General features: G+C 48.8%; 1 pseudogene; it reads left to right on the forward strand.

Moving 5' to 3' along the window:
- Positions 1–1,799: 1,799 nt before the first annotated feature.
- Positions 1,800–8,264, forward strand: LOC132076540 (protein ecdysoneless homolog; annotated as a pseudogene).
- The last annotated feature ends 548 nt before the right edge of the window (positions 8,265–8,812 follow it).

Raw genomic sequence — 8,812 nt, forward strand, 5'->3', positions numbered from 1 at the left:
GGTGTCAGTGCTGCACTGCCTGACAGGATCATTGATTGTGATCTCTTCTGGTTTATCTTCCACAGATAACACAGGAGAGTGGGTGGTTGTTCCACATTATGGCTGTTATCCATTGTAAGATGTTCAGTGTTTCATTGTATGGATACAGGAATGCTGGAAGAATATTGTCTCCAATTCCTGAGACAGTCACCTCTGATGTATTGGTTCCATCATGTGAATTCACTCATTTTTATAACAGGTATTATTCATAAGACACCATTGCCGAATTTATAACTGGCTTTTCATGACTTTTGACATATCTTTGTGTGACTATCTACAAGACATGGTGTCACTTTGGGATCTCTCTGTTTTGTTCTCCAGCTGCAGATGCATCTCTTTGAACAGGTGTTACAGGGCTTGCAAGGGTTGCAGGGTGAAGAGAGAGACGAGGATGTTGAATCCATGTTCAGAAGGCTTGATATATTACATTATTTCTATACTAAAAAGAATAGAGAGAAAAGTTGTCCGAAGCTAGCTAAGATAAGAATAGAAAAGGAAGGAATAACAAAGTTCTGTGTGCAGGCAGAAAGCAAGAACAGCTCTGCTGTGAGTGATCAGTAAATCCAAACATCCACCAATCACGAATCCACCTGTTACATTCCACAGCAGCAAATACCCATTGTTTACATTTGTTGCTGAGGCCACAGCTTCTCAGAAGGGAGAAAAATCCTAAAGAAAGGATTTTTCACAAAAGACGTCTATGACAAACAGGCTGTATGCAGCCGTTCCCTGCACTGCCTGCTCAGCCTTTAGTCCCTTCTCTTGTTCCAGCAAGGTTGCTGTGCCCTGACCCAGGGCTGTCTCATGATTTTCCTGTGTTTTCAGAGCTCCAGGATGAGATCTCTGGGCTCTGTCAAAAGCCTCATCTGAGCTGAGGTCCTGTGGTCTTTCCCGACCCTTTTGTGCCACATCCTCATGGCACAGGGCTGTGACCTGCTGAGGGCAAGGCTGCTCCTGCTCTGCGGGAATCAGACACAGCCCCAGGTATCCTCACAGGAGCACTCCAGCAGTTTGCTGTGCTTGGGGCATCTCATAGCTGCTATTATTGAGAGATTTGTTTTTGAGGTATGTGAGGGAGACCCTCCCACTGAGGGACTGGGCTCTGGCCAGGCCCTGGCTCTACCTGGTTGGAAAATTGCCAACAAACCCAGATGTTTTCTGCCTCAAAACTCTATTCAAGTCTCTTGGACTTGGCAATTTGACCAATCCTATACCAATAGGACAGCTGGATCAAAATCAGTTAAACTTAAACCTAAGATGCTGCGAATTGAGGTACAGCTCCCTAAAAGCAGAGAGGACGCCATTATCCCTGTAGATTAATTAGACAGAATTAAATTAAACAGAACAAGAGTAAACGAGGCGAGTAAAGCAGAACTAACCCAGCTCTCGGGTCAGGGGATAAGAGCCGGTTACAGGGATTTAATCGCGTTGTGTCCCACCGGTGTCCGGCCGGGACCGGTGCCCAGGAATACCGGCAATGCCGGGAACCATCTCCCGTCGGGGACAGGGGGTGACCGGGCCGTCCCGGGGCCCTGCTCGGTGCTGGAGGCAGCACGGGCGGCAGGCCCGGGAGCGGGGCCGGGGGATCGCGACCGGGACCGCGCTGGGGCTCGGGGCCGCGCCGGGCACCGGGGCAGCGGCGGCCACGCACGGCTGCACCGATTTCCGCGCGTATCGCGATATCACCCTCAGCGCCGCCGCCCCGCCGCCGCCATCGCGCCGCTCCTCCCCGGGGGCGGAGCGCTTTGGGCCCCGGCGCGATGGAGGCGCTGCTGCGGCCGGCGCTGCCCGAGGTCGCGGTGTGCTCCCGCCTGTTCGCGGCGGCGGCGGCGGGCCCGGGCGGCGAGGCGCTGCTGCGGCGCTGCGCTGAGCTGGCCCTGGTGCGCTTGGCCCCGCTCCTGGCCGCCTGCGTGTGGCAGCGGCAGCCGTTCCGCCTGCGCTACGCGCCGGGCCGCGGTGAGCCGGGAGCGGGCCGGGAGGCGCGGCGGGAGGAGCGCCCGGAGCCGGGGAGACTGGGAGGGAGATCCGGCGGCCGGGAAGCGGGAGAGTGTGTGGGGGATCTGGCGGCAAGGAAGCGGGGGTGTGTGAGGGGGATCCGGGAGCGTGTGAGGGGGATCTGGAGGTCGTAATCGAGGAGCATCTGAAGGGGAACCCGGGAGCGTGTGAGGGGGACCCGGCGGCCGGGAACCGAGGGCATGTGAGGGAGAATCGGGAGAGTGTGAGGGACACCTGGCGGCCGGAATCGGAATCTTTTGAGGGTAATCCGGCGTCCGGGAACCGGCAGTGTGTGAGGGGGAGCTGGGCGGTGTGAGGAAGACCCGGTGTCCGGGAACCCGGAGCCTGTGAGGGGGACCCGGCGGACTCGAACCGGGAACGAGTGAGGGAGAACCGAGGCCATGTGAGGGGCTCACGGCGCCGAGAATCGGGATCTTTGGAGGAGAGACCGGCGGCCGGGAACCGAGGGCGTGTGAGGGGACCCGGCGGGCTCGAACCGGGAGCGTGTGAGGGGGACCCGGCGGCTTCCCCGACTCTCGGTGTCACAGCACGGGTTAACCCAGTGAGGCATCTGGTGCCGCCTCCCTGCTGCAGCCGGGCCGTCCCCGAGCACAGGACACAAGATTCTGCCAGCAGGGTCTGGGATATCCGCAGTGAGGGAGACTCCGCAGCCCGTGTGGACAATCTGTTCCCGGGCACGGCGTTGCTGAGGCGCCTCTCCTCTCTGTGCCCTGTGCAGGTGTGCCTGGCTGTGGCAAGGGTGTTGGAACCAGGTGTTGATCCATAAGGTCCCATCTAACCTAAGCCTTTCTATGGGTTTGTGAATATTAAAAAAACCCCAGCAGACATGGATTCAGAAGTGTCCCTGAGGGTAGGGAATGCTCAGGGCTGGAGTGTGGCTGTCTGTGTAAGGACACAGGCTTTGTTTAGTACAGGTGAAATAATGAGCAGACACCTTCACCCGAATATGGATGGCTGCTAATGGCAATGAATTAAAATGGAACTAATTTATTTGGTTATTAGCAAAAAATTGTTCAATTATTTTCCCCTACTCCAAGATTCTTAAAAGGGCTGGAACACAACACTAAAATGGATTGCAAGTGTGTACTTGGAGCGGCAGCCTCATACTTTGTTATTGTTTGAGGGAAAAGAGTGAGGGAGTTGAGAACGTTGCATTCAGGGCTTTTCTTAGGATCAGGAACCAGCAGAGGTCGCCTGTAGCACCGGAAATGCTGCTTTTTAATGCCTGGGATGTTCTGAGGCACTTAGGATATCTTAATTCTCCTAAAGCACTTCTCCAGTTGAAGAGAAACGTGGTGTTATTGTTGTTAAGGAAACAAGATATATTTGATGAAAAGTGTTGCAATTCAAATGGGGATTTTCCAGAATATCAAGGATTTTTCCTAATGCATTTAGAATGACTAAAGTTTATATTTGCTTGGGGATTTCAATTTGGAACAAGCGTTGTATAGCCTGAAAAGCAATTTATCAGAAAAATCTTTCTAAGATGTATTTTGAATGCAGTCTCAGGCAGTGCCTGTAATATGGGTGCCTTCAAAGGCACTCTGGTGACCTGGAGGGAGTTTGCTGGCTGTCCCCAGCCCAGTCCCGCTGCAGGGAGTGTTTGTTTCTGCTCTGGCTGTTGCAGGTGACTTTCACTCGGTGTTTGTATGCACAGCTGGTGCAGCAGCAGTTTGTTCCAGACAGACGCAGTGGATACACCCTGCCCGCCCCAGCTCATCCTCAGTACAGAGCCTGCGAGCTGGGCATGAAGCTGGGAATGGTTCCTGGGGCATTTTGGCCTTGGCTCATGCATGTGCAGGGAATGGGTCCTTGTCTGGAGGTTGCCTGCTTGTCCAGAGAAATGTGAGCAAAGTCTGTCCCACCTTGAGAACCTCTTGTTGTTGCATCTTTTGTCTGCAGGCTCATGGCTTTGAAATGTTGTGCTCCAAGAGCAGCAAAGTGGCTCCTGATGCCAAGAGAAACGTGTTAAGGGGTCCTCTGTGGAGAGATTCCTCAGGAGCTTGAAGGAGAAGGATTATTTCAAGGTCTGTGAGTATTTCAGTGTCTGTGGCTTTTAAACATTGCAGGGAAAATACATTTTAACCCTTGAACTGGTGTAAGGAGCTTGAATCCTTATCTCTGTGGGAAATGAATTAATGTGTTTAAAGGGGACATGTGCAGGTTGTTCTCCTTTGAAAGGAATTTATTTTGGAAATTAAAAAGGAAAAAGCAAGATGTGGGCATTGATTCATTTATCTAAAGCAAGGGGAGAAATACACTTGAGTGAAGAAAACCCCCACATGTGATTGTGTGAGGTGTAACTGATTTCACTGGTTTCCATTTCATTTCCACCCCTCTAGAATTCAATATTCTTCAAGATCCATACATAACACCATAGACCTATCTGGGCCCATGCAAGTGTAATTTTTATGTGTGTGTGGTTTTTGTGGGTTCTGGTGAGGTTCTGTGGGTTTTTTTTTTAAAGATGCCTTTGAGTACTTCTCTGAAGTTAATAAATTGGACATAAATTGACTGCCTACTTGAAGGTTATAATATTGGACAACTTTATTGAGATTCTTAGGTTAATATCCTTTAATATGCTTCAAATACAGGAATGCCCCTTGGCTGTATTGAGTTCCAAGTGTAGATGGCCAAGAGGTTTTAGTTGTTCTGGTTCTCTCAGCATTTCTGTGTGACCAACAGTCACCCTTAGGATGCCTAACTGTGAGGAGGAAAGGGAGGGAGAATTGTTTGGGTTCATGCCTGTGACTTGCATTCAATAGGGAGAAATGGAAGGATCAGCCAAGTACCTGGAACTGTTGCACATGGCAGAAGATCACTTCCAGCAATCTGTTGCAGTGCCAGAAAGGTGAGAGCTGCTTGAAATTCATGAGTGTCATATACCCTACAAATCCTGTAAGTGACCTTTGAAATCCTTGTCACAAACACCTGAACCCTTTTCTCCACTGCACATTGAACATGGGAGCTGTGGCCAGGACATACAAGTACTAATTCCTCTGGAATGCTCCACTGGGAGAAGTTCTGGCTTGAGTAACTCTTTTATCTTGGTTTTGTGAAATGCTGAGCTCTTCCAAGTGGATTCCAAGTGGTGACTGCAAAGCAATTTTTGCTTGGTTGACTGTAGAAAGTGTAGAAAAGTTTCATTGAAAAGCAGTGCCAGTGAATAATGAATACAGGGTAATCTGTCTCCTTTGCTCAAGGAGCTGGCTGTGGATTTCTCTGGAAGATCAAATCCAAAAAGTAAATCACTACAGAAATATCTGAGGCTTTGCCAGCCCATAATGTCTTGACTTATTTTTTGAGTTTCCAGTCTGTGCTGGTTGGGATCAGGTAATCTTAATATTTACCAAGGCAAAATAAATGTAAAGGAAAAGAGCCTTGGCCAATGGGTTTGGAGCCATCAGCTGGGAATTGCAGGGACTGACTGTGTCCTGTTTTGGCCAATGCTCTGGGTAGTGCTCTGGTACTTCCCCACTACTACAGACAACCCCCATTGATCTGAAGGAATTGGAGAGAGAAGCAGCTTGTCTTCCTGCAGAGGATGGTGAGCTGGATGGGGAATTATTCCTATTACAGATGGTTATTTGTGGGGGGAGAGGGGCAATGCTGACAGCTGTGAAGGGAGAGCCAGTCCAGCCTTCCTCAAGACTAAACACTGGATTGGCTCTCCCAGTTTAGAGTGAGCCTTTCTTCCTCCACTGAGTGGCCAAAGGCTTCCCAGTGACTGAATGGTCTCTCTGAGTTTGAGCTCTGCAAAGCAGAGTTTGTAAGTAGTGACAAGAAATCTGCACTCAGTTCTTCTCAGCCTCTCTGTGCCTTTGCTGTGTGTGAGCCAGGACCAGCACAAGAGCTGAACTGCAGAACTGAGCTGCAGGATGGTTGCAGCCCTGTCAGTCAGCTGGTTTGGGCCTGTGGGCCAGCAGGCTTGTGCAGAGTAACAGATCTGTGCTGTGTCCTTTCAGATGACAGCTGGCTGGATATGACACCAGGTGCTCTGGATCAGATGCTGAAGGAGACAAGAAATGAGTCCCTTCCTTCCCCATATGAGGAGGAGCAAAACTATGGCTTGGAAACAGTTGCTGAGAGCATGAAGGCTTTTGTGTCCAAAGTGTCCACACAGGAAGGAGCAGAAATACCATGGTAGTAGCACCTGGAGTTTGGCTCTGGTGTGGAATGTTGCACTGTGCTGCAGCCCTGTGCTTGGTTCTGTGATGCAGAGAATCAGAGTTTGAAGGTGCTGTGCTGAGCAGGGCCTGAAGCAAAGGCAGAGCAGTGACCCTGTACTTGCTTTAAATCAGCTTGGTGCCACTCTGGCACTGGTGCAGGTTCAAGTGCTGCAAGCTGAGCTGCTCTCTGTCCCTCAGTTGGGTTTTGTGGTCTTCACAATTTTTCTCTTTTTCTGCCAAGAATTCTTCCACTCACTGTTTGATGTCTAATGCACACAGGCTTCAGACTTCTGAGGACTTTTAAATTTAAATGTCCCAACTTCAATCCTGTCTTGAGAGACATCATTATGGCTTGTGCCTGTGTCAGGCTTAGGCAAGCATAGAAGCTTTATTTCTTTAAAAATATTTTTATATTTCAGGTCATCTGATGAATCCCAAGTTACCTTTGATGTGGATTCTTTTACAAAAGCCCTGGACAGAATTTTAGGTGAGATTGCTTCTTTCTTTGAAACAAATGCCAGCACTGATTTCTTTGCTGTTGTACTGACACCAAATCATGTGCAGGGGCAGACTCTGAGGAGCTGGATTCTGATGATGCGAATGAGGAGGAGGAGTTTGGTTTCTCAGCTGAGGATGATGAAGAGCTGGATGCTGGGAATGGAAGGCAGGAGCAGAAGGTGTCTCCTGAGGAGCTCGTGGGCAGTCTCAAGGCGTACATGGAGGAGATGGACCGTGAGCTGGCACAGAGCAACGTTGGGAAAAGTTTCAGCAGCCACAAGAGAGGGGTGAGTGTGCCTTGAGCTCTGATTTGCAGCAGTAATTTCCAAGCAGGAAATGTGCTGCAAATGGCCATTCTGAGTAATGGGATTGGAACCTTCCCACGTGCAAGCAAAGTGTGCTGGACCTGCACCATCATACATTTTTTATAAACTAAAGCTTACCTAAGCTTGGAATTTGCCCATCTTTTCCAAGGCTTAGTTTTAGTTTGCCCATCTTTTCTCTGTTTTTGGTAGTAGGGCAAGCATCTGCAGCTTCACTTGTGAGTTCCTGTAGTAGTTTTCTCCCATAGGAAGCAGAGCCAGGACTCAGCAACACTTTGTGTCCTTCTCTTGGAACCTAATCTGGGTAATGGACAGTGGTGATTTCCAGCTGGCATGAGCATTTGGTGTCTGAATTCCTGTCTATCAGGACTCAGGAGTGTACTGGACTTTGTTGGCTGCACAATTGTTGTTTCTTTTCTCCTGTGATTTACCCTTTTTTTTTTTCCCTTAAATCTGCTCATGCAATTTGATAAAGCTTTCTCTTTGTACTCCCTGCAGGCAGGTTCTGTTGGAGCAGCCCCATGTGAGAGTGCTGGCCCTGACTGTGGAGCTGAGGCTGCTGAGCTGGCAGCCCTGGATGTGGACATGAACCTGGTGGCAAACCTGCTCGAGTCCTACAGTGCCCAGGCTGGCCTGGCAGGACCCACCTCGAGCATTTTACAGAGCCTGGGGGTGAATTTACCTGAGAGCACAGAGCTCACTGGCAGCTGAGCAAGGCAGGGAGAGCCTTGGCACCAGACATGGCTGCTGGGGAGATGGAGCACAGACACACAAGCAGGATGGGGGAGAAGAGGCCAAAGGTTTGAATTTGGAGTATTCTGTTCATTCTGTGTCACTTCAGCAGAGTGAATTTACCTGCAAAAGCTTCTGTTTGCACACTGTCTTGGGTGGAAATGAGATTTTCCCAGTGCTGACACAATTTCAGAAAACTGAAAAATGATGTTGTATGCATGACTCAAATGATGTTTTCTTTTATTACAACACCTCTCTCCCATTTTTCCTTTCAGTGATCCAATTTGCCACATTTCTAAAATGTCCTTTTACCCATTGCTGAGTGGGTTCAATATGTGGGGAGCAGTTCTTGTTCTGAAAATGCTGCTGCCTTCAGGGGCAGGTGGGGAAATACCACATTGCAGGAAGAGTAATTGGATCAAATGTGTAAATATTGGCCAGAAGTATTTTTAAAATTTATTTCAATAAAAATAGAAATACAACTTGATTGCTGAATTTTTTTGAAGGTATGCATAACTTCTTCAGTGTAGTATCAGATCTTGGAGTGAAAGTGTTTTTGTAATTGTTCATTTTCTGAATGAATTCCATTATTGCTGAATGTTGATATACAGCTACTGCTGGCATGATGTGAGCCCAGGCTGAGCAGTTTGGGGTTTTTTCAGTGAAAATGTGGCTAGAAGGCATGCAGCATGTTGCTTTCATGTGGGATGAAAAATCTATTTTAAATATGACTACTTTAGTTTCAACAAGTTAAATTTGCAATAAAATAGATAGAAATTCTTGATACACAAACACCAGCAATGCAGTCCTCCTGGGTCCAAATCAGCTTCTTAATTTCTCTTTATTTCATTTTCATTCAGCAATTAATGAGTTGTCCTGCACTGATGTTGTGTAATTCACTTTGTCAGCAGTTCAGGGAGAGCACTGGCAGGTTGGACAGGGATTAGAGATGGACAGCAAGAGCTGGGAAGTGTGAAGAAGGTTCTGCTAAATTTCAAGGAATTTGGATTGCTGAGAGGTGAGAGAGACTCAGAC

Source organism: Ammospiza nelsoni, chromosome 8 (assembly GCF_027579445.1).
Source record: "Ammospiza nelsoni isolate bAmmNel1 chromosome 8, bAmmNel1.pri, whole genome shotgun sequence".
Taxonomy (NCBI): Eukaryota; Metazoa; Chordata; class Aves; order Passeriformes; family Passerellidae; genus Ammospiza; species Ammospiza nelsoni.